The 25,257-nt window shown below is 34.9% G+C and overlaps 1 pseudogene; it reads left to right on the plus strand.

The window, feature by feature from the left end:
- The first annotated feature begins 15,744 nt into the window (after positions 1-15,744).
- Positions 15,745-16,422, plus strand: LOC122745518 (annotated as a pseudogene).
- The last annotated feature ends 8,835 nt before the right edge of the window (positions 16,423-25,257 follow it).

Raw genomic sequence — 25,257 nt, forward strand, 5'->3', positions numbered from 1 at the left:
TATAGCAACTCTTTGTGGTGGCTAAGAATTGAGAACCAAGGGAATGTCCATCAACTAAAGAATGACAGAAGAAGCTGTGGTATATGATTGTGGTGGAATGGTCTTGTGCTATAGGAAATGACAAATAGGATGATCCCAGAAAAACTTGGAAAGACTCACGAACTGATGTTTAGTGAAGTGAGCAGAGCTGGGAGAACATTGTGCACAGTGATAGCAGTATTGTTCAATGAGCACTTGTGAATGACTTAACTACTCTCAGCAATCCAATGATCTAAGACAATCCCAAGGGACTAATGATGAAGATTACTATCCACCCACATAGAAAGAACTGATAAAAAGAGCACTTGTGGATTGTACATATATAACCTGGTTGCTGTCGTATGGAGGGGGAAGGAAAGGGAGGGAGGGAGGGAGAAAAATTTGGAACTCTAAATCTTATGAAAATGAATTTTGAAAACGACCCTTACATGTAACTGGAAAAAATAAAATAAATGTGTTGCTAAAAAAAAAAAAAGAAAACAAAAGAGTTAATTATTCCTCATTTTGTCATATGCAAATCTGATGAATATGTTGTTCGTGCCTGTTAGTCATTGATAAAAATGTTAAACAGTATTAGGCCGAGCGGTTTTCTGTGTTAGTACACTGGAAACCATCTGCCATGTTGATATTAAACTACTCAGAACTATTTCTCAATTCCATTCAACAAGTTTAGAATCCATCTAATTGTATCATTTTCTAGTTCACATCTCTTCATCATCTCTACAGGAATAATATGACCTACCACATCAAAACATGGGAACCTTGGGAAAATCCTGGTAAAGTACAACCACTGCTTTCCCTTGCTGACTACTTCAGTAGTCTTGTCAAAAAATTTTAAAAAAGGTAAAAGGAAAAAAAGAAATGAAGTTAGTCCAATATGACCTATCCCTGATGAAGTGATGATAAATAAATAATGCATCCTTCAGGCTGCATTTCTAACATACAAAGTATTTGAGAGAAGATGCTTTCTTACACCTATTCCTAAGATAGCAAAATAGCATCTATTTTGTTTAGTCCACTAAGAATCTCTATTTTTCTTTTACTCTAGCCACAACCTGGGAACATAGCAAAATATGCAATGTAAAAAAAGATATTCAAACTATTTTCCACATAAGAGATTGTTCCATGTTTATTTCTTTTGGAGACTAAAATGTTTTAACTTATTAGATAAAGTAATATTTAATGTCAAAAAAACTAACCCTGAATTGTAGAAAAGGAATTTCAATAATAAGCAAAAAAATTAAAATTATTTCTGAAAATAACACCAGAGACTATCATAGTTCCACCATAAGAAATCATTCTTTGACAGGGTTATCTACTGAACTATATTTGACTTTGAGAGTTAGGGAAGTAGGAGATTTGTTTGTTTGGGCCTTGTTGTCATGGCAATTGGAATATCTGTCATTAATCACTAGTTCGTAACCATGGCTACATCTGCTAATTTCAGGTTATTCATGCTCTGAAACATAAAATAATACCCTGTAGACTAATTGCATTAGAGAAATAGTTAAATGCTACAAGTCTGACTGGTGCAGGTTTGACCTACATTTAGCTCTGCAAAGCTAATCAGTCAGAGAAACTTCATCAGTGAAGCTAATCAGTGAAGAACCACCAAGTTGGCTTCTAGACATGGCAAGAATTTGCCATGTACACAGAGTGGGATTCTTACTGAGCTATTGTAAGAGGATAAAATCCTTTTATTCATTTTTAATCTAGTCTCGGCCTTTTTCTCCAGAGAGCTCATCAGTCGTCAGATGGAATTTATCTAGTAGCCATGAATTTAAAATGCAAATGTGAGGTCTCATTGTCTTTGCATTTAATACACTGTCAGCTTGATATGTCTGTAAAAAGTACAGTCCTAGAAATAACTTGCCATTTCAATTGATTTTTACTTTTGTTGTAATATATAACTCCCTCAGACGCAACCTGTTTCAAAAATTAATAGAATATGTGAATCACAAAATCAACTTTTTTTCTTCTTTTTTCCTCATTTTAATTCAACTCTAGTCAGTTCCCTCTCTTGGATATTCCAGTGATAGGTTCCCATGAAAGCATGCCGATAGATTAGCTGTCTGCAATGAAAAAATCCAAAGAGGCATTCGAGTAAATCCAACTTTTTTTGATCTGTATAGGGAAAAGCAGATTTGCATAGAGTTTTACAAACAAAAATCCCTCTGCTACTGTCCATTCCTTTTCCAGTCTCTCCATGGCTTCATGGATTCTCAAAGGAGCTTCCCTGTGTGCTCATTTCCAGGACTATGCTATTGTAGAAAGAACGTGGAATACCAGTATAAACTCAGGAGCACAGTAACAAACTGGTGAATATATCATGAAAATTGTGAACATCCAGGCCCTTGCTCCATCCTGAGCCAATAATCACCTTTTCACGAAGGCCTCACATTGTACTTGTCTCGAGTAACTCTCAAATACAACTATTGTCTATTAGAGTTCTAAGTGCATACATCTTAATCTCCCTCCCACATAGAGTAAACTCAAGAAGAAACTTTGTATTACCTAACTTTATATCTCCTCCAAGACTCAGCTCTGCATAGGGCAAGTGAGCAATAAATGTTTGTTAGCCTTGAATAGTGTTACGTTTTTCCTTAAACTCTTAAATATAAAGTGATATAGTCAGAAGTATGTATTGCCAGGATGTGACCACATGCAGAATGCCATGTTCAAGGGGAATATCCTATAGATGGACTGTCAATATCCTGGCACTGTGAGTTATCTGTCACTTTGCTACAGTTACTTTTCAGTTGCTGGCTATACTTCCATTCTACTGGGAATTTTTCCTATTGGATTCAACTGTTGTTTCAATAACTTAAAACTAAATGTTACAGCCAAATAAAATAAAATAGCGCAATTATGTTAGAGAAAATGCATGTATGTATGTATGTATGGGTACATATATTGTTATTAATATTATTATTTTAAAACCCACCCACAAGAAATAACTTTCCAGTCATATGTTCCCATGAACAAATTTCAATCTCTTTAGCAAATAATAATAATAATAATAATAATAATATCTTATAAAGAATCTATATTAACTATAAAGTAATTTGCCAGTTGGAAAAGTAATAGCTTTCCCAACTCTATGTCTGTGGGCTATCTCCTTTTATTTCATGACACCTACTTCATTCTCCATGAATGAATCAAAAATCATTTAAATAGGTATGTGCAAAACAATAACTAATTGCTGGGGATACAAATAGAAAAGTAACAAACTCCTTGCTCTCAGTGACCTAACATCCCAATGAGAATGACACCACATTCGGATTGCTTCAGTTGCCCATAAGATAGAAAGTTCCCTTAGTGCTAAGGAAACTGTGGAAAAGTAGATGATAATGGATCACTTTCAGTGCCATTTCTACTGATAAAAATACTATCAGTTTCTGATGTTGCATCACTTGACAGTGTGAAGGACTTTGTTGCTAAGAATTTGCTCTTCTGGCTTTTCAATAGCTTTGGCTGCAGCACACAGAGAAGCAATTGCTAGTACATTTCCTAGGAGTTTGATTTTCAGGAGGATGGCTTTAAGGACAGGGCTGGGAGGAGGATCCATGATCTGGAAGGTGCTTCTACTCCCAGGGCTCTTGAGTAGGCTGCCTGTCAGTGGAAGTTGCTGATCATTTGGTGTTGCTGAGAAAGATTAATGGGACCATTTTCCATAGTGATTTCCCCCTCAGTGAAGGCCCCTGGTCCCAGGCTGGAAGCAAGACAGGTGGTGTGGAGGGAACTGTTACTCTCAAGGTTCTTCGATGCATGGTGTTAGGGTATCTTCATTAGAGTCTAAGAGGAGGTGATGGTATGCTGGTTTGACCTACTTGGTACAAGTAACTTCCTGTCCTTCCCTCAGGCTATTCTACCTGTTCTGTAGGTCATATCATAGTCTCTCTGAAAATTATTCTACTCAATCCAAGTCATGGCATGAAGTTCATAATTTTGTTGAGAAGTTTTTAATGAGAAATATTACAATAGTCAGGACTTTGGGGATAGGAGATGGGATAGTATCTTGACAAAATTGAAGCCACCCAAAAGTGTGCAAGGTTTAGGAGAAACCTGACCACTGTCATTTTATGTGTATATTGTGGGACATTCTTTGGCTACTCAGAAATATTACAGACCTGGTTCCACCAAAGATAAATGGTTAAATTCTGGAACCTGAGACAGAATTTGTAAAATAACTATAACTTATTGTACCATCTCCAGAAAAAAATAAAACAAAACAAAACAAAAACAAAACTTTATAGTTCACTATGAAGGTAGAACAGCTTCTTTTTTTGTGAAGTTTCAAATTCTCCAGGGAATTTTTGGAACTTAGCTATTATAATTTTCCTAGAATTATGAGTTAATGATTCTGGAAGGACATAACACTTATTGAAAGATGGACCAGGAAGAATATCAATTTATAGTCAAATTTCAAGCAGTTTAAACAGTTGAGAAGAGGTCTATTGATATCAATCAACATGTGTTTATGGAGCATCAATCATATATTTGACACTATTCTAGGCATTACATTGGAGTATTGGAATGATGCCACCTGCTAGAAATTTACTGTAGGAAAGCTCCAACATGAAGAGAGGGCCTCTGAGGGCTGGACCATGTGTCTTTTCTTTGGCATCAGGAAGTGACATTTGCTTGTGGGAAGAAGAAGGGGGAGCCTGGCTCTCTGACTCACTGTCTTTCCTGAGGACTCTGGTGGAGAAGGGAGCTAGAAATGTGCTCTCCCTTTAATAGATAGATGAATCTAGGCCTTTCTCTCTCTCTCTCTCTTTACCAAATTCTTATTCTTCTTAATAAATGCTTAAAAGTCTAACTCTTGCTAAAGCTTATAATTTATTGGTGACCACTCATTAGATATTTTAGACAGTATAGCTAGAAGTTTAGCTCTTACAATATAAAATATGGATGCTGCCCACAAGGATCTGATATTTTCATTGGGGAAGCAAGATATGACAAATATTAAATATTCTAATTAAAAATGTATTTTTTTTGTTTGTTTTGTTTTCATTTTTGTTTTTTTTGGTTTTTTTTGCAAATGTATCAAGTGTCCAAGGCCGGATTTCAACTCAGGTCCTCCTGAATCCAGGGCCAGTACTTTATCCATTGTACCACCTAGATGCCCCCTAAAAAATGTATTACATAGATTGTTGCAGTAAAAATAAATTGACCATGGCATCATATGTTGAGTATAGAAAGCATTTATTAGACATATATTAAGAGTCAAGCACTGTCATCTGAATTTAACTGTATATTATAGTGTAAAGAACACTAGATTTGGACTAAGTGGACTTGTTTCATTTCTGACTTTGGTACCATTTAAAAGTCACTTTAGTTCCCTTTGATTCATATTCTCTTACTATGATATAGTGATATAATTATCTACTCTATTAGACTTGGTGTCAACAAGACCTCAGTTCAAATTCTACTTCAGGCACTTACTGTCTGTGTGACCCTAGATAAGGCACTTAACCTTTATGTGCCTCAGTTTACTCCATTGAAAAAATTAAGGGGGGCAGCTAGGTGGCACAATGGATAGAGCACCGACCCTGGATTCAGGAGGACCTGAGTTCAAATATGGCCTCAGACCCTTGATACTTACTAGAGGTGTGACCCTGGGCAAGTCACTTAACCCCAATTGCCTCACCTAAAAAAATAAAAATAAAAAATTAAGGAACTAGAATCAATGTACAATAAGAAATCTTCCAGATTAAAAACTAAAATACTACAACCTGATGCCTAGAATTTATCTTCTAGTTCTACATCCAAATCTAGGCACAACTGCTTATTTCTTAGCTGTCTGACACTGAGCAAGTCAATTAACCTCCGTGCCTTTTTTGTTTCCCAGCAGCAAAAATTGTGATAGAAAGCTCTGCTCTACATAACAGTATTGTTTTGATAATAAAATAAAAACTGCTATGTAACTATAATCACTACATAAATGTCAGCTATTTGCATTTGCACTTCATTTCATCTGAGAATACAGGGCATGTCTGGGGCAGGTCAGGCTACTGGGTGTAATGAAATCTAGGCCACAGAAGAAATAGCACTGAGCAGCAATCAGTAAGGTACCAGTGACTCACTTTGCTTTTTCATGCTATACCTTATAAACAGCCAGCAGAGTTCAAGATGGTTTGTGATGCCATCAGTGATGCAAAAGCAGAGGCAGTGAGTGCTACAATCAGCTCTCCCACAATCTTGGTGAGACAGGTTTTTCTGTCTTTGAGCAAAGCAGGTACTTTAGGACAGCTGTGTTAAGCTTTTCTGACCATTGAGATAGTAACATTTAGCAAATCACTGCCCCAGTGTGGCTGATCTATTTGGAGACAAATCACATTAATTTCGGTATTTAGAGGTGGATTGCTGGGTTATTGCATATCAGCACTTTTTAAACATCACAGTATTTATACACAGATATGAGAAAAAAGGAATAAAGGAAGAAGGAAATGGAAAGCAAAGTGGCTATTATGCCACCCCCACAGTCCAGCAATCACCACCAATCAAGTATATCTGAATGATACTCACTGGGCTGTCTCCGATTTATTTCCATTTATCCTTGCCTTATTTCCCTTCTTTTTGTTTCCTTTTTGAATGTCTATCTGTGACTTCTCTTTTCCTTGTGTGTATATTTCCTTTTTTAAAAAAAATGTATGTATATTTAAAATATGCATATATTTCCTTTTAAAATTTCATGTAGCTATGTATTTAGGCACACATACTGTAATTTTAAAATATTCTATAAAATCTCTCCCAAGATCAACCTAATTTATATTACATTTATTTATACTTACTGCTAATTTCTTTTTAAGTTTTCCCAATATTTTGTAAAATGTATTATATGTGTATATATACAAATACATATGTATACATATATGTTGATATATACATGTAAATATATTTGTGTGAGTATATATGTGTGTCTTTGTGTTAGATCTTTCCTGAAAACATGTAAACAAGCTTTCTGAACAAGAAACTCCTTTTTTCTGTCTTCTTTTTTCTCTCCCAGATAGTGCTGAACACTGGAGACCTTTTAGGTCACCCTATATACATATTGGTAGGGCAATGAGGGTTAAGTGACTTGTCCAGCTAGTAAATGTCAAGCATCAGAGGCCAGATTTTAACTCAGCTCCTCCTGAATCCAGGACTAGTGCTTTATCCATTGTGCCACCTGGCTGCCGTTTACTCTATCATTTTTACAGAAGAGGAAACAGAGGGTCAGAGAAGTAAATGACTCATTCGAAGTGGAAGAACTAGTAGGTATCAGAACTAATGTTTATAGCCAGGTCTACTGATTTTTAATGCAAATGTCAATGATTTAATAGATGGGTCCCTCTACTTGGATGCCCAACCAGATCTACCAATTCACATGTCTAAACCTACCTAAACCTCTTACTTACATAATTTCATTTGTAGCAACTTCTCTATATTTATTGATAGTATTAAAATCTTTCCAGTCATCCAGACATAAAAACTTGGAGTCAACTTTAACCTTCCTCTTAATTGCAGCTCCTTGCACAAAATCATTTGCAAAGTGCTAAGGATTTTTACTATCTTTTTGTCATCTTTCATATTCATTTTCCATCCACTTAATCTGTCACATGACCTAAGGTCAGACCTTCATTACCTCTATACTATTTGGATAGTCTTATAATAGGTCTCTATTATCCCCTCTCTCTAACATGCCCTTCATATAGCTGTCAAAGTACTTTGCATTTGATACTAGAAATAATAGATGACCTCTAAATATAAATATACATATACACATGCATCTATGTATAGATATACTTATATGTGCTTGCTAGTATATATTTACAAATATATGTTTACATATATGCATATCTATATGGATATATATAGTGTTGGTGTATGTATATGTGGATGTTTGTGTGTTTATATATGTATTTTTATACATGTACATACATCCATATATGCATACATGCATAGAGTCCTGCCAAACCCAATTAATCAGAGAAGGCTCAGTATTGAGTCAAAGTGTAATTTAGAGTAAACAAGTCCTTAATTTGGGAGTATTAACATGTTTTGATTTTTGGATGAAAACAGATGATGGCTGCACAGAAAACATCATGTGATTGGATGAAAAAAATCAGACACATCTCTGTGTCTATGTTTGAAAAGATCTTTAAAACTCAGTCCAGCAATAAGTCTATTTAAGGATTGAATCCATCAGGTGGAAGAAGAGTTCCAGTTTGGAGGATTTCTGTTGGAGGTAAGCCCCTGAAATGGAATGTCTCTGGGGAGAGGGGAAGGTAAGAAAAAGAGAAACTCTTTTTTCTGTCCAACAAGAGAGGTCATGTATGCCTGAGCTCTTCCACCACTAGATTGATCCTTTATTTCACTAAGCTCTTATTTGACTAAGGATTGTTTGAAGCCCCTGACATGCCTTAGTGGACACCATGCTACCTTTGAACACTGATGTTTCTGTAAATATCATTATAGCCTGTGGTAATAAAACCTTCATGAGACAGCCTGGGGCTTTATCTTTGTCTGAGAATCAGCCCCATCAATTTTCAAATTGCTATAAATATCCCAGTCCTAACATTTAACTTCATTTGCTAGCACACTTCAACAAAGAAGTCTTTTTTCTGTGTACAGTGCCTAGAATATAGAAAGCACTCGCTCTAACTAGTGCTCACACTCTAAAGCTCACACTCACTCTTGCTCTGTGTGTGTATCTCTTTATATATACAGACATATACATATATGTACATGTGTGTATAAACATGCACATTTTCAAATGAATCACTCAAGCAATATAAAGAGATTATGCTTAAAGTCCATATGAGTTTTATTTAGATCTGGCATTTTATTGCCATAGGGAATTAATATGGAAATCCTCCCCATTGATACAGATTGGTGGCTTTCTGGGATACTGCAAGGTTAAACGAGTTGCTCATAGTGACATAGCTGATATGCATATGTCAGAAGAAGGATTTGAACTCAGGTCTTCCTCATTCCAACGTATGCACCCTATCCTCTATGCTATACTACAATTCCCATACAGGAAATAAAAAGTTAATTGGTTGCATTAAGAAGGCAGAAGCATACTACTAAAGGGAACATTCACACTTGAAGGGATATAAAATAAATCATCAAAGACAGATGAACTGGTCATGAAGTTGGTGAAAAGGATAAAAAACACATAGCCTGCATACTATAGCCGTAGCCATTAAATATTAATAGAACCCAAGAAAGGCCTGTGGTGCATCACTTTACCCATGGAAGATTTGTGAAAGAAATATGCAAGAATTCTACAGGATGAATAGGTAAAGTATACTAGTATAGAAATAATACTCATGAGGTTGTTGGTATATCATCTTATCCTATTCAGAAGATTATAGTTTATCATGAAAACAATAGTAAGATCTATGATTTTGGTAGCCTGGAGGAAGTTCTGGTGTGAGAACTTCTTTTATCACTATATTTCATAATCCATTTATTATTTATTAGATACATCCTAGAGAGTTGCCTAAGGAATATAGAGCTTAAGTGAGTTGTGCATGGACCAAGGGCTAGTAAGTGCCAAATACAGAAGTTGAACCCAGGACTTCTTGCCTCAAAGTCCAGTATTAATATTCTATTATGTTATGTTACATTATCTTACATTATATAATAAAATATCAAATCATATCATATTATATTATATTATATTAATTGTTACATTATATTTGTTAAATATACTCTATATTTAATGTAAAATTAATCTACATATGGTAAAGCAGTAAGATAATCTTTATTCTAAGAACATATGTGATATATATATTTGTATGCATATTTAAGTATATTTGTGTGTATATATGTACTGTACAAGCATGTTTTATTGCACTGATAGGCTATGTTATGTCAGGTAATCTATTGGCTCATGTGGCAAAAATTTGTAAGGTGCAGTGTTAGATGAAGAAAAATCAAAGTCTCCAAGTAAAAAAATATAGGTTTATTGATAGAGGGATCCTGTCTCACAATAAAGCTGGTCTCAGGTCTAGGACCCAAAGACCCAAAGCCTCAGGATCTAAAGGTATTTATAAACAATAAGGTCCTCCCACAATTTTAATATAATCCAAGTGGTACATGTACAATAAATATGAATTAGAGAGAAAGAAACCATGAGTTTTTCATCATCCAGTTGTCTAGGCAAGTGGATGTGGTTTTTCCTCCATAAACGATGATGATCTGATGGCATTCCACCAAGTTGATTGCCAATACCTGGCTGTCTAGCTGTCCACCATACTAATGTTCTAATTCTTCTCTAACTCTGATTGGTCCCTCTCAGCTCAGAAATTGCTATTTTTGGTATTTGACCTTTAAGCTGATTGGTAGACACCTAACCAAGAATTGAGTTGACATATCAGTTATGGGGTTTCCAGACCAGGTTACAAATAGAGCATTTGTATTAGCTCTACCAATATCTGTCTTCCTTACTACCTAAACATGTTAAATCACAGTTTCTAGTCTATAACCTGATCATTACCATAGTTAGATCACTTATATCTACGGCATAGGGAAAATGTCACTCACACTTAGAACCACAATTGCTCATCAGTCCAACTCAGTATTTTGATTCACATTAGATTTCCTTTGATTTATGTTTCTTTTCAAACAAAATTAAATAAATAATATTGATTTGTTGTTGTTTTAGAAATGAAACCATACATTGGATTTCAAGGAATTTCTCTAACTACAGCAATGATGACTTAAAATTAGTTACTGAAGTGAACATAGATGCTGGCAGGAAAAGGAAAAAGAAAAAGAGGAAGTTCAATACCTTCAATGCATAGAAATAGCAATCTAATCAAAAGAATTGAAACATGTACTTTGGCCCTCTGTGGTAAGCAATATGAACAAAATATTAGTACAGATCAATAAACACAATGAGCATTAAGACATATTTCTTTTGCCAAAAAGTACACTAGCAGATGGTTCATCTTGATATGTGGGGTATGTGGTAAAATGCTAACATTTAATGGATAAAAAGGTATATATTGGTTTCTGAAAGATCACCCACTCCCAAGCAATAATAGTTATTAAGTAAAATAATTCAATGAATAATCTGACTTCAAACTCATGAAATATTTCCTATAAATGATGCTACTCTTTGTAAATAAAATAACGCAAAAATTCAGAAACAAGATTAGATAAAATACACTGAGAGCCTATTTGATCATCACATAGCAGCTGTTTTCTTCGAGTTAACTTTGGCATCAGTATAGGTAATTAAAGCCTAGATGCATAGTGAGGTAGAATAGAATACTGCTGGTTTGTGAAGAAAAAACTGGGGTAAAGTCTTGGCTCTCACTTGCTTTGTGACCTTAGAAAAATTACTAAATATGATTTAAGAACATAAGATTTTAGACTTATGTGACCTTGTATGTCATCTGGCCCAACACCCTCATTTTATAGATAAGGAAATTGCAACCAAGAGTGATAAAATGAGTCGTTCACATAGGTGACTGACTCAGAATTTGGTCCTTGGTCCACTGAATCTAAATTCAATGCTCTTTCCTTCTCTGAGCTTCAATATCTTAAAATGCAAAATGAGGATCATGCTTTTACTATCTTGTTGACAGCATAGTTGTGAAACAAAAATGAGCTTACCTACCCACTTTTAAAAAAAAAACTTATTAGTATTTGAATGGGAGAGGGTAAATTATTTAAAAAAAAAATATATTGGGTTCCAATACCTAATGATTGGCACAGTCTAGCACCACAAAATATTTAGTCGATCTATAAGGTGGCATAGCACCACAGACACACTCTTAGTTTCTGATTCTCTTCTATAAGAGGAGAATAAGAAGGTTCGAACCTTAGACTGCCCTACCCTTTGACCAAAATCCATTTGATATGATAGGCTGTAAACACGTTAATCACCCGGACAGCTATAAGACATCATTGTGCTCTGGTGTCAAGGGAAAACCCAAATTGGTTGCAGTTTTATACATTTCAACAAGAAATGGTGCATGGATGAAATTGCAGAGAAAAGGCACAATTTATTATACTCTAGCTGGACATTAATGATCTGCTAGCAAGTAATAGCACTCTTTCCTATGGCAGATGAAGATACCAGTCTGAGATTACTAGTGGGAAGAAAACATGATAAAAAGGTCTATTTAAAAATAAAATGCCTGAATTAGAAATCTTTCAGATGATATATAACACTGGTCCCATCATGGCAGCTTCTCTGATTTTCCCCTAGCAGTTATGAGATTCAGTTTCTGAAGGCACTTTGATAAGATTTAGAAATTCTAGAGGGCTGTTGACTTATCAGTTGAACACAGCTTATCATGTAAATGTAATGCATGCAAATTTTAAAAGATAAGAGACAGGCACTTTTATAATCTTAGTGAAAGAGATACTTGCTAGGTGAGATGAGAGTACTCTGAAACTTGATTCTATTTATCAACTCTCAGTGAATATAGAGAATACAAATAAACTGTACTCAGAAATGAAGCATGTAAACAGAAGCTCAAGTTATTTCAATATTACTGGAAGGACCAATCTTGTTCATGATGAGAAACATTTATCTTGCAGAAAGTAGAGGCAAATTTGAATGGAAAGAAATATATATATATATATATATATATATATATATATATATATATATATATATATATATATATATATATATATTAGGTGTCATATTGAGAATGGACACCTCCAAATCCAAATGAAATCCAGTTTTTAAAGCTTAGGTTAAGTCCTGAATGTAAAATGATACTGCCTCCAACCTGTCCATCTCAAGAATAATTTTCAAGTGGAAACATACACTATGATTCTTTATCATAGAATGATTAAAGAATTAACTTATTTTCTCAGCCACATCCTTTTCTTTTTGGAGTCATTCACATTTAGGCAACATTTGAAATGGAATCATAGATTTAGTGTTGGAAGGAAAGGCCATTTAGTTCAACCCCATTGAACTTTAGATAAGGAAATCAGAACCCAGAGAGGGCTAGTAAATTGCTGATGAAGTTATGGTAGTGTGCTCTGATCACATAGCTAGTAAATTGCTGATCCAGGATTCAAACCCAAGTCTCCTCTCTCTAAGCACAGCATGTTAGAGATTGAAGATAATAAAGGAGGTATGAATAAACCTTAAGAACTATTCAAATTTAGAGAGTAGGTCAAGAAAGAAAAAAATAGCAAAGCCGATAACAGAAATAGTGATAGAAATTGAAGGGTAGAAATGCTTTTATTATACAAGCCAAGGAAAGAGAATATCAGGAACAAGTAATCATGCAATATTGCCAAATACATTAGGGAGGTCAAGTAGGCTGAACACTGAGAAAACAGTAATTAGATTTGGTAATTAAGTCAGAAAAAATACAGGAAGCAGAAGCAGTAACTGTTTTCACATACTAAAATAGGTAATTTACTGTACTTTCCAAAGATTTTTGTGGGAGATGAATATTTTACAATCACCATCCTACAGCAATGGCCTGGCATAGAAATGACCTCTGAATTTGGAATAGAGAATTTCAATATTGCCTTAGCCAAACAGTCATTGTATTTTCCTTGGCAAGTCAGTTAACCGTTCAATGCCATAGGAAACTGAAACTGCAAATGTCAGAGAAGGTGTTGATATGTGTTAGGAAAAGTATTTTTTTCCCCCACTGGTAGCAAACTACACCCCAAAAAACACATGCTTAATTTTGAAAACAAAATCTTGGTATTATTAAATATTATCCATAGCATCATCTAGTTACATGCAGAATAGGATTTAGGAATATCATGATTGATTATAATTTGTTCACATAGCCATCAAAACTGTTGAATAGACCAGTGCTTTATCATGTGACTGATAAAACGATTCTTAAAGTCTAGTGCTTACTGTCTTTTTGAAGAGAAATGTAGAAAAGTGTCAGGAGTAGCAGTAGAATAGCTGTTAGCCAGAGTTGTAAAATTATGTTTCTGGAATTGAAATTAGATCAGTGATATTATATGCTGGCTAAAAGAGAATGGAGGTACCAATATATTCAGAAGTTGTGAACTGGAACACCAGCCACATTGAGGCTCATTCTACTTTGTAGCAGAATGATTACTTTTGATTTCAGGGAACAAGGTGGTCATTGGCAAGAAAAGTCTTACAATTGTCACCAGGGTTGCCAATATTGCATACTAAATGCTGAGGAATCAACAATTAGGGAGAGAATATGGCAGACATTTGTGATCAAAATGTAGCAGCTATTCATTAATTAATTGAACTTACTCTTATCTACCTGTGGCACCTATTCCTGCCCATATAACTTGAAATAGGCTGCAACTATGGCGTTGGAGAGATTATTTTCCATCTACTCTTTATAATGTACCTCCTTAGTAGCAATCAGGTTTGAGTATGTATGGATATCATAAGTAGAAATAAATTCCAGAGCATAGAAATTTTAGTGTCCTGTATATGATCTTCTGGCGCATAGCAATGTGCGACTCCTTGGCACTATAGCCGTCTTTGGCTCTTACCAGGAACACAGAATTTCCTTGAACAAATATCTTTATACCATGGAAAATATATTCATATTATCAGAAGTAACACAATGTATGAGACCTAGAGTAATGAAAACTACTGGGCAATCAAATAAAGGGTCTTTCATTGCTCCCATTTTGGTAGAATCACAGTACTTCCATCTTTTCTTCTCTAAGATATGCATAATGGTACAAATTCATATGTAAAACCCTGTCAGAAATGTATTCCCTCCAAAAAAGATAACTGGAGCCTCTTGGATTTGGTGGGGACTGGGAAATAGAAGGGAATGTCATTGGTGAAGAAGTACATCTTGAGTTCCTTTAATGCCTTCTCTGTTCCAAGAAGAAATAGGGAGGTCAGGGTGATTTCAAAACAATGCAGAGAATAATTAGTTTACAAATAATTCCACATTATTTAATAACACCACCTGGTGAACTTCAAAAACATGAAGATACGGTCAGTCATCTTGTAGATGCTATCTTCTATCTTAGAATTTAACCTTTCTACTTGGCAACCTACAATCACATACAGAAGAACTCCTTAATCAGATAAACTGACATTTTTATAAATTTTGATATAAATGAAGATGAATGAAATGAGTTAGCACTGTGTAACAATTGGAATGATGCCACCTGCTGGAGACTTACTGTAGAAAAGCTCCGCCATGAGGTGAAGGTCTCTGAGGGCAAGACCATGCGTCTTTTCTTTGGTGTCAGGAAGTGACGTTTGCTTGTGGGAAGAAGAAGAGGGAGCATGGCTCTCTGACTCACTCTCTTTTAGTGTGGACTCTGGTGGAGAGTGGAGCTAGGAATACTCTCTACCTTTAATAGATAGATGAATCTAGGCCATTCTCATTCTCTTCACCCAATTCTTATTCTCCTTAATAAAGGCTTACAAGTCTAACTCTTGCTAAAGCTTATAATTTATTGGTGACCACTCATTAGATATTTTAGACAGACTAGCTAGAATTTTAGCCTTAACAACTGCTAATATCAATTGAATGGGTTATATGTTGTTTGTGGGACAAAGTTAAATATAATTTTAAGGCAATCTAGTTAAACAATTCCAAAAATATGACTTCAAAAACTATTGAAAGTTGGCAGATGGCTTTTTTTTTTCTTTTTCAGTTGGCTGTTGGCAGCAGCGTGTTTGCACGCTGTGCCCCTTCCCTACCCTGGGCTCAGTTCCTCTGATTCCGCCTCTTCCGGGTCCCTCCCACCACCACCATGGTTTTTGGAGATCCCAAGACACCCCCCGGCCTGCAACACCTCAATGAATTCTTGGCAGACAAGAGCTACATTGAGAGGTATGTACTGTCCCAGGCTGACACTGCAGTATTGGAAGCTGTCTCGGGCCTGACACCTGCAGACTTGTACCATGCCCTCCACTGGTCTAACCACATTAAATCCTAGGAGAAGTACAAGGAGAGCTTGCCAGGAATAAAGAAGGCTTTGGGCAAAGATGGGCCTGCTGATGTAGAAGATACCACAGGAAGTGGTGGAGCTGCAGACAGCAAAGGTGATGATGACATTGATCTCGTTGGGTCTTACGATGCGGAGGCAAGTGAGGAAGCAAAGATGCCGAGAGAAGAACACCTTGCTCCGTATGCATCAAAGAAATCAAAAAGCCTGCAACTTTTTCCAAGTCTTCCCTCTTACTGGATGTAAAATCTTGGGATGATGAAGCATATGGCAAAATTGGAGAAATGTGTCAGAAGCATTCAGGCAGATGGCTTGGTCTGCAGATCTTCTAAACAAGTTCTAGTGGGATAAGGCATCAAGAAGCTACAAAAACAGTGTGTAGTGGAAGAAGATAACATCGGGACAGATATGCTAGAGGAAGAGATAACTGCCTTTGAAGATTATGTGCAATCTATGGATGCTGCTGCCTTCAATAAGATCTAAATTCTACTCTAAAATTGCATTTGAATAAAAATATTTGCAAGCAAGGAAAAAAAAGAAAAAAAATGAAGTTGGCAGATGTTTTAGCATCAATCAGTATTTTTTAGGCATCTAATATATACTATGCCATGGGCTAGATCTTAGGACTATAAAGAAAAAAAAACGAAACAAAACCTATCAAGAATATTACATTCTACTGATGAGAGTCTAATAATTACTAGACTCTACAGACATCCCAACATAGGTTTTATGTATACCATATAAAGATTATTTTCCATCATTGCCCTTTGAAGATATGTATCAAGTTATACACATCTTCCAAACTATCTTTGTTAAGGCAAGGGCATGACCCAACTAATTCAAGAAAAGGCAGTCTGGGATAGCAAATAACATATTGAACTGAGTTGTCAAGATGACCTGAGTTTGAGTCCTATGCGGACACTACTAGTGTGAGCCTGCAGAAGTCTGTTAATATCTTCAGGGCTTATTTTCCTAATTTGTAAAATTAGGAAAATAAAAGTTTTTGAAGTATATATGGGAAAATATGTGTGTAAAACATTTTGTAAACTTTTAAGCATTCTGATAAATGCCTGTTATTATTATGAAGTCCATGGTGGCTAGTAAAAGGTCAGATGGTAATTGCATTAGGGCCTCTAAATTTACAAAACATTATGGGTTCTCAATTTTTTTCTTTTTCACAAAGATCACTGGTATATCTGATAGCAACATGGATTAATGTGGTAGACAGCAGTGATTAACCACAGATGGGGTTGCTGAGTCACAGAGGGACTCATTATAGTTCAGAGTCAGGTCATTATCATGAGAAGATATCCAGGAGGAATGAATGGGAATGGAGGCAAGGCTGATGACAATGAAAGCAAATAATAATCATCAGGAAACTCAAACAGAGGCAAGATGTTAGGCTTCTGGGGATGGAGGTTGGGGATTGTGGTAATAATGGTGGGTATGTGGTAATTAATAAGTACTTGTTGATGTAGTTATGGTAGTGTGCTCAGAATTGTGTCCAGATCCTCTCTATATTTATTTCTAGAATTACAACAAGAGTGAGGAATCAGGGTGAGGGGAGAGTAGGGGAAGAAGAATCACACACAATCACTGGAGAGAATTTGAGACCCCTGTGTGTCTCAGAGAGAGTTCTTACGAGGTGAAAAGCAGTAGGAATATGCTCAAAGCCATTTAAAAATACAGAAAAATGATTAATGACATCTCATACAGATAGATAGAAGTTATAAATCAATGTGTTATAGTTTATTGTATGTCCGTGTTTCACATTTTTGAAAAGATTATAGTACGTTAAAAAAAATTATGCCTACTGAGCTCGTGAACATTTAATTACTGTGTTGTACTCATTTAGGGGGAATTTACAAATATTTATTTTCAATAGCAATAGCTAAACAATATGATATTTTGTTTGCTTCTATCCAGTTGGCCAGATTTATTTTTTTAAAGCCTTTTCTGACCAATAGATAATTCTCTTGAGTTAAAATATAACCCTAGGTGTTAGTTATAGCCCATTTGCAGAAATTACCTCATTAAAATAGTTAATTTGCAGATATGTCCTGTCTAAATTCAGAGGACCATTTAGAACCATTCAAACTATTAGAGTAATTAATTCTGAATTGATCTAAGCAGAAAAATAAATAAAACTTTGCCCAAGTGAGGAATAGTTCAACTGTATTTCAGAGTCATGAAAGCAAATTTCTCCAAGCTGGAAGTATCTCAGATGTGCCTGTTGATGATTTCACTTCCATCCCTGGAAAGCTCAAAAGCAACTTACCATTTTCATTACCTTTTACCTTTATCCAAATGTATGATGCTTCAATTGATTTTGATCCACTCTAAGTAATTCCCTAATGGACAAGTCCATTGAGTGGGTTAATATTTATATACACAAATTCTATATGAATTGGGGAAAATAACTTGTAGCAAATGTATATTAATACAAATAATTGCAGGGACATGTATATATAAGTATACACTATTGAGTATATGTGAGGTATACATGCCCATACATACAGACATATATCCATATCTATACACAAAGTTTGGGAACGTTTTGGTTGATACCAGGGCACTGTAGCTGCAGAGACTCAAAACCTCTTTTCTGTTCCCAGGGTGAGTACATGTATCTATGGGTAAGCTGAAGGTTTGTCAATATAGGACCCGTTCGCTACATTGTACATGACTTACTTAAGACTATTCTTGTTGGTGACAGCCCCCAAATTAATCCCTTTTTAAAGAAGCATATGAGAAATAGTGAGATGTGACCTTAGAGTTAGGAAAACTTATATTCAAGTACCATTTCAATTATATGATCATTGTAAAATTCCTTACCCCACAGGTATCTCTCTGAACCATTATTTTCAGAAAAGGCGCACATTTTCAGTGGTAGAAGAAATTTTACACTAGGAATTCTCTACATCAAGGGAATCATGTCTGAATTTTAAAAATACATGGTAATTTGGCATTATCCTCAGTAATTGACCATAATTATAATCCCTTCTTTCATGAACAATTATTCAGTTGTTTCCTCACCTTAATAGCTAGTACCTTTTAGCAACATACAAGAATTGCCTGAGATAAATAGTACTTTACTGGCCTTTCCTTGTGATCCATGAAACAAATTATATTCATAATCCCCACACACCTATATGCATGTATATATGTGCACACACATTATATATACATACATGCATATTTTATACATGTACATACATATATAAATACATGCACATATACACACATATACTATATGTGTGTATATGCACACATATATACACACATTTGCATCTGGTATTAAGCTCAGTCTTGCTTTAGGAAAATAGGAAGTGCTTTTGATTACTCTGAAGCTTCTCCTTAAAACAGTATTCTTTTATGAATCTCTGTAACACTTCATCGGTAGAAAGACTATAATAAGGAATTCCTCCAATAAAATCAGAAGTCCATTTCCAATCACAAATCCAATTTTTCTATTCATATTATATGACTGAGAATCATTGAATAGCTCCAGAGAATTAAATTTTCAAGGATAATGGAATAAATAGGTGCACAGTGGGCATAAGTAAGCTACAACTGATCACAAACCAAGAATTGTACAATACACTTAGAGTACTCTATATTATTAGAGAGATGCATGATTAGAAAGGATGTATTAATCATGTGGAGTGAATGAGGGATAACAAATTGATAGACAGCTGGTGTGCTTCTTTAATATTCATAAAATATCAAGAGAGCTAGGGGAGGACCCCTAGTACTTTAGATGAACTTCTGGGGAGATTTTATAAGAGGAAATGAAGAATTGCACAGGATAAGAAGAGAAAGATGGTTTGCATTCTGCATTTTTTGAGTGAAGTACTCATAGTAATAAAATTTCCCTCACACTGAAGTTCATAAAGTCAGGAAATATACAATTATGGATGAATCATGACAGGGTAATTTTCATTGCTACATTTGTTGTCCAGTTTTAAGTTGTTTGATGTCTGAGCTAATGTTGTTAATCAAAGAGATTTTAACCCATTAAGAAATTGAAAGTTGGGGGCAGTTAGGTGGCATAGTGGATAAAGCACCAGCCCTGGATTCAGGAGGACCTGAGTTCAAATGTGGCCTCAGACACTTAACACTTACTAGCTGTGTGACCCTGGGCAAGTCACTTAACCTTCATTGTGCTACACACACACATGCGCACACACACAAAGTAGAAAGTCTTTCCTTGATTCCACCTTATATGACTTATTGGGGAATCACATCTGCTCCCCTTCCTTAATATGGGAAATGCCCCTTAATATGAAACATATTTGGGTCACCTAAACTGAATGAAGCTCAACGGACCAGGGTTGACTTCTATTGTATCCTTTTTCAATAAACTAATGTCGTTATCAGTTTTCAAATAAATTTTAGACACACACATAGAGTATAGATATAGGTAAAATGGTATATGTATAATAGTATTAAATATAATATACATATAGTAATAAAATGATCTAAAATTTCTCTGTTTTTATTATCCTTTCTCCCCAGTACTTTGAAAAATGGTCTTTCAATTTCTTCAGAATTGTCCTGTCTTTCGTAAGGACCTCTTCTGTGGTCCAGTCCAAACATTCTTCCTTTGGTTAGTTCTTTGTTTTAGTGCAATTTCTACTTTTTCATATAACATCACTAAGTAATTGTGGTGGTTCCATTGTAAATAACATTTTAAAAAGTTATAAAACTTTTTACAGATTATTTCTATTTTTCTTTTCTTTTTAATCCTTCCAGTTTCATTTTAATTTGTTTTTAGCATAATTTCCCATACCATGGGCTCTTAACAAGTGTTCTACAATTTTTTTTCTCAATTGTTGTGGCTGTTTTATGAGGCAATGATATTCATTATTTAACTGTCATCAATGATTTCTTAAAAAGAAGTTTATAATCTCAAATTATATTGGTTTGGGCTTCTATATATTTCTGCTTTTCAAGGACAGCAAGATTGTGTTGCTTTGAGCAGTTTCCAGATTTTTTGGATGTCTAAGTTATGGTGACTGATATAAAATAAAATACTATTAAATATTCATAATGCTATAACATAACCAAGGTAACTTATTTTTCTTCTTTTTCACATCATTAGATGTGAAAATATCATTTTTATTATAAAATCTAATGAAAAAAATGTTCTATCTTGTGGTTATTCTAACACCCTAATCTCTCCATTGCAATAAGTTCAAGTATGCCCCGTACTTAGGGTGTATTTATTTTATATCTCTGTCTTTTAGACTTCCAGCATCCAAACTAATCCATCATTGGTACAGTCTCATACCTATCTTGCCTTTCTACTTAACATTTTATAATCTATTTTAGTCTGATTCAATTATTTATCCATGGAACTTTTACATCTAAGTGTCTTTTCATAAGTCAGATACCCAGCAAGCCCTAATATTATTATTTTGCTTGTGCTATTGTCAACACATTTGGGGGAAACATAATACTTTTTGAGACCTCAGATATTGTTCTGTATCCTCCACTTCAGCTAATCTGGTCTAGCAAATGTTCTCGAGAATATGAAAAAATAAACACAAAAACAGTTACTGAGCTTTTGATCATTTCATAAGCACCAAAAACATATTAATGGGTACACCTTTTGCTCCCTTACCTCTGTGATTTTGCTTATTCTCTCCCTCTACTTAAAAATCCCTCCTCATCTCTCATTAATTTGAATTATCCTTATCCAACTCATCCTTTTTTTTTCATGGCAAAGAGGGTTAAGTGACTTACCCAGAGTCACACAGCTAGTAAGTGTAAAGTGTCTGAGGTCAGATTCAAACTCAGGTCCTCCTGAATCCAAGCCTGGTGTTTTATCCACTGTGCCACCAAGCTGCCCCTCATCCTTCTTTCTTTTTTTTTTTAAGTTAACTAATGACTTGTTGATTTTATTATTATGTTTTGTTTTGTTTTGTTTTTTGGTGGGGTGATGGGTGTTAAGTGATTTGCCTAAGGTCACACAGTTAGTAAGTGTCAAGTGTCTGAGGCCGGATTTGAACTCAGGTACTTCTGAATCCAGGGCCGGTGCTTTATCCACTGTGCCACCTAGCTACCCCCTTCATCCTTCTTTCTTAATCTTTACCAGGCCACTCTAGACTTATCTCATGTTGCTTAGACTGTTACATCTTATTTGGTCTAATAAACTTTTTATTTGTTTAGCTTAATATTAATAATAGCTTATATGTTAATAAAAAATGAGAACAATCCAGATTTGGTAATTTTCTTACAAAAACCCAAGGACACAGGTATTAGAAGTGTTTTTGCCCTTGTTTTATTAATGAGAAAAATATAGATAGCTGATCCAGTGGACAAGGTGCTGGGCATGGAATTAGGATGACCTGAGTTTGAACTTGGCCTTAGAAACTTACTAGCAAGTTATTTAACCCCTCTTTTTCTCAATTTCCTCAACTATAAAATGGGAATAAGAATTTCACCTGTTGCAGGGTTGATGTGAGGATCAAATGAGATATTTGTAAAGTACTTAGCACAGTGCCTGGCAGATAGTAGGCACTACATAAATGCCTAATTTTCTTTCTCCTTCCCATTTGCAGCTCAAAGAAATATCTGAGGTCACATAACTAGAAATGTGAGAGCCAGAATCCATGTATAGATCTTATCTTTACGAGCCCTGTATTTCCAATATGTCCTTTTGTCATTTGTGTTCAAATAGACAATAAGCTCACTGAGAACAGAGACTCCTTTTTTCTTTCAGTTTATACTGTTTTCATTTTAAGCAAAATGAAATGAAATATGACCTAGATGTGGGTCCCTATATTGTAATACAAGGCCTATTGAAATTCAAACATATTTCCAGGTAATCTTGACATGACTTTAATAAAAACAAAACATCCTACTTGGAAACTAAGCAAAATTTGATAGCTTGAACAATAGAAATTTCTCATTGAAGATAATAACTTTTGCTTAATCTTAATTGTGACCTAGATATTTAAAGGATAAAGTAATTGATTACTGTATACACACACATACACATATGTATATGTATGTGTGTATATATATATTTCAAAGCCATTGAGTTCTGTATAATGTGGTAGTCATCTTTCTCTCCTAAATAAGAGGAATTATGTTAAAAGCTTCCTTAGTTAAATGTATTTATGGAAATTTACCTTCAATACTTTCCTTTTTGCATGCAAAAACCACTCAATAAATGCCAACACACTTCATCAATTATAGAAAAATGTAAGCCATGGGCAGGCCAACTGCTATTAGATAGAGAAGACACTTGAAGAAGGTATTTGGAAGTGAAACATCATAATGCCTCTTTTTCATGATGCCATAATAAACATGATACTTTTAAAGTATGCCATTAAGGTATGCAGACTACTGTGGGACTATTTTGAAAGGACCCATCTGTACCCATAAAAGCTTTATCCTTTACATTTTGTGAAATCACCAAGTGCTCAGGAATTCTTTTTCCCATTTCACACCCTCCTTTTGCTTTTAATTTCAATTTTTCTACCTTAAATTAATCCAATGTAGATGTACATATGAATTTAATTGACTAAGGGCTTCTTTTTTCAATCATTTTATATGTATATTCATTACAGATATTTGTTTTAATATTTGTATTTAAAATCCAAGACAGGCATAACTCCTCTATTATCTCTCCATTACACTTAATGGAATATAAATGTAAGTGAATGTAATTTTTCTGCAGAATATTTGTCTATTGAGCAACTTTTCTTTTTTCTCACACTGGAGTGTTATCTATATCGCATTCTGTCTACCACTATATAATTTCTGTTAGGAGAAATTGAGGAAGAAAATGGGTTGGAAAGCAAAGAAAATAATTACATAATACTTCAAACTAAAATCTGTAGCTCTAAATTGAAGACATGTACTGCGCATTTTCCTCAAGGTTGTTTTTCAAAATAAGTACCTGGGAGCTCTGGGATGATTCTTCTCAAGACAGTAAGCCTATATCATAAATACAATTCAATCTTCATTGGATGATAATTGAATACCTACAACAACATTATAAAAGGTTTTTCCTAAAAAATTTCTCTGGCCTCACAAAATGTGCATTTAACCTAACTATATGCACATATTCTATAAAAGATGAATACCCAGGTAAGTGTTCTGAGAATGGGATCTGTCTGCCTTTAAAGAACAAGGCATGTTTTCACTTAAAAAAAAAAATATCTAGTGATCTCATACCAGATTTGGAAACAGGAAAAGAGTGGGACCAGAGTAGGTTCAAATACTCAGGCAATTACTAGCTGTTAGACACACTTTCTCAGATTCAGTTTTCTCCCTTCTAAAATGAGGGGATTGGATTTGATGGTCACTAAAATCCCTTCCAGCTTTAAATTGATGATCTTATCATCTTTCCTTCTTGTCATTTCCATAGTAGTAGTCGGTACCAAGCACTCTTGTGACATGAGTTAGACTAAGAAGGTCAGGAAAGCAGAGGGCTTTGGCAAATCACAGTGAAATGGAGAGAACAGGGAATGATCATTAATTTTTTTGCATTAATATTTATACTTCTGCAAATTTCACAAATTGGTGTTTAATTTATTTTGTTAAGAGTCCATATTTAAGAAAGTGGTGGAGAAAATGTTAATATTGCAGATTAAATTTTAAAAGTTTGTCATGATTACATTTCCACTCCAGAAAACTAGTTGCTAAAAATTTATGGAGCTATAGAACATGATCATAGGATAATCGAGGAGGAAGGGATTTTATTATTGGTTCTACAATTTAAAGATGAAAAAGCCCACAGTTTAACAATTTTCACAACAGGTAATAATTTCCTGAGTTGGAATTTGAATCCAGGTCCTCAATCTCTAGAAAGTATTTTTTTCACAGTACTGTGTTGTGATGTACCATAATAGTATAATACCATCTTATTAACACCACAGAAGCAAGCCCCAAAATACTAACTCCTAACCACTATGATTGTATAAGACCTTGGAATTTATCTAAATCGACTGCCTCCTCTTACAGATGAATGAATTGATGTTCAGAGTTCTTAAGCAACTGACACAAAGCTGCCCCAAGTCCTACAACTGGGAAATGAACCCATATCTCTTACTCTAGGTTCAATATTCTATACCAACACACACACACACACACACACACACACACACACACAGCTGTTTTACCTTTCATTTCTTCAGAGAATCAATATTATAAATGATGACTAGAATCCTCAGTTAGACAACCACAAAAGTCATAAATAACTGAATACCACTAAACCACTATCAAAAAACATTTAAAACTGTCTTTCTAGGACAGAAAGCTAAAATATGAACAGTTTTAGGTCGAGGAAAACAATACTTTGAG

The sequence above is a fragment of the Dromiciops gliroides genome, chromosome 3, assembly GCF_019393635.1.
Source record: "Dromiciops gliroides isolate mDroGli1 chromosome 3, mDroGli1.pri, whole genome shotgun sequence".
Classification (NCBI taxonomy): Eukaryota; Metazoa; Chordata; class Mammalia; order Microbiotheria; family Microbiotheriidae; genus Dromiciops; species Dromiciops gliroides.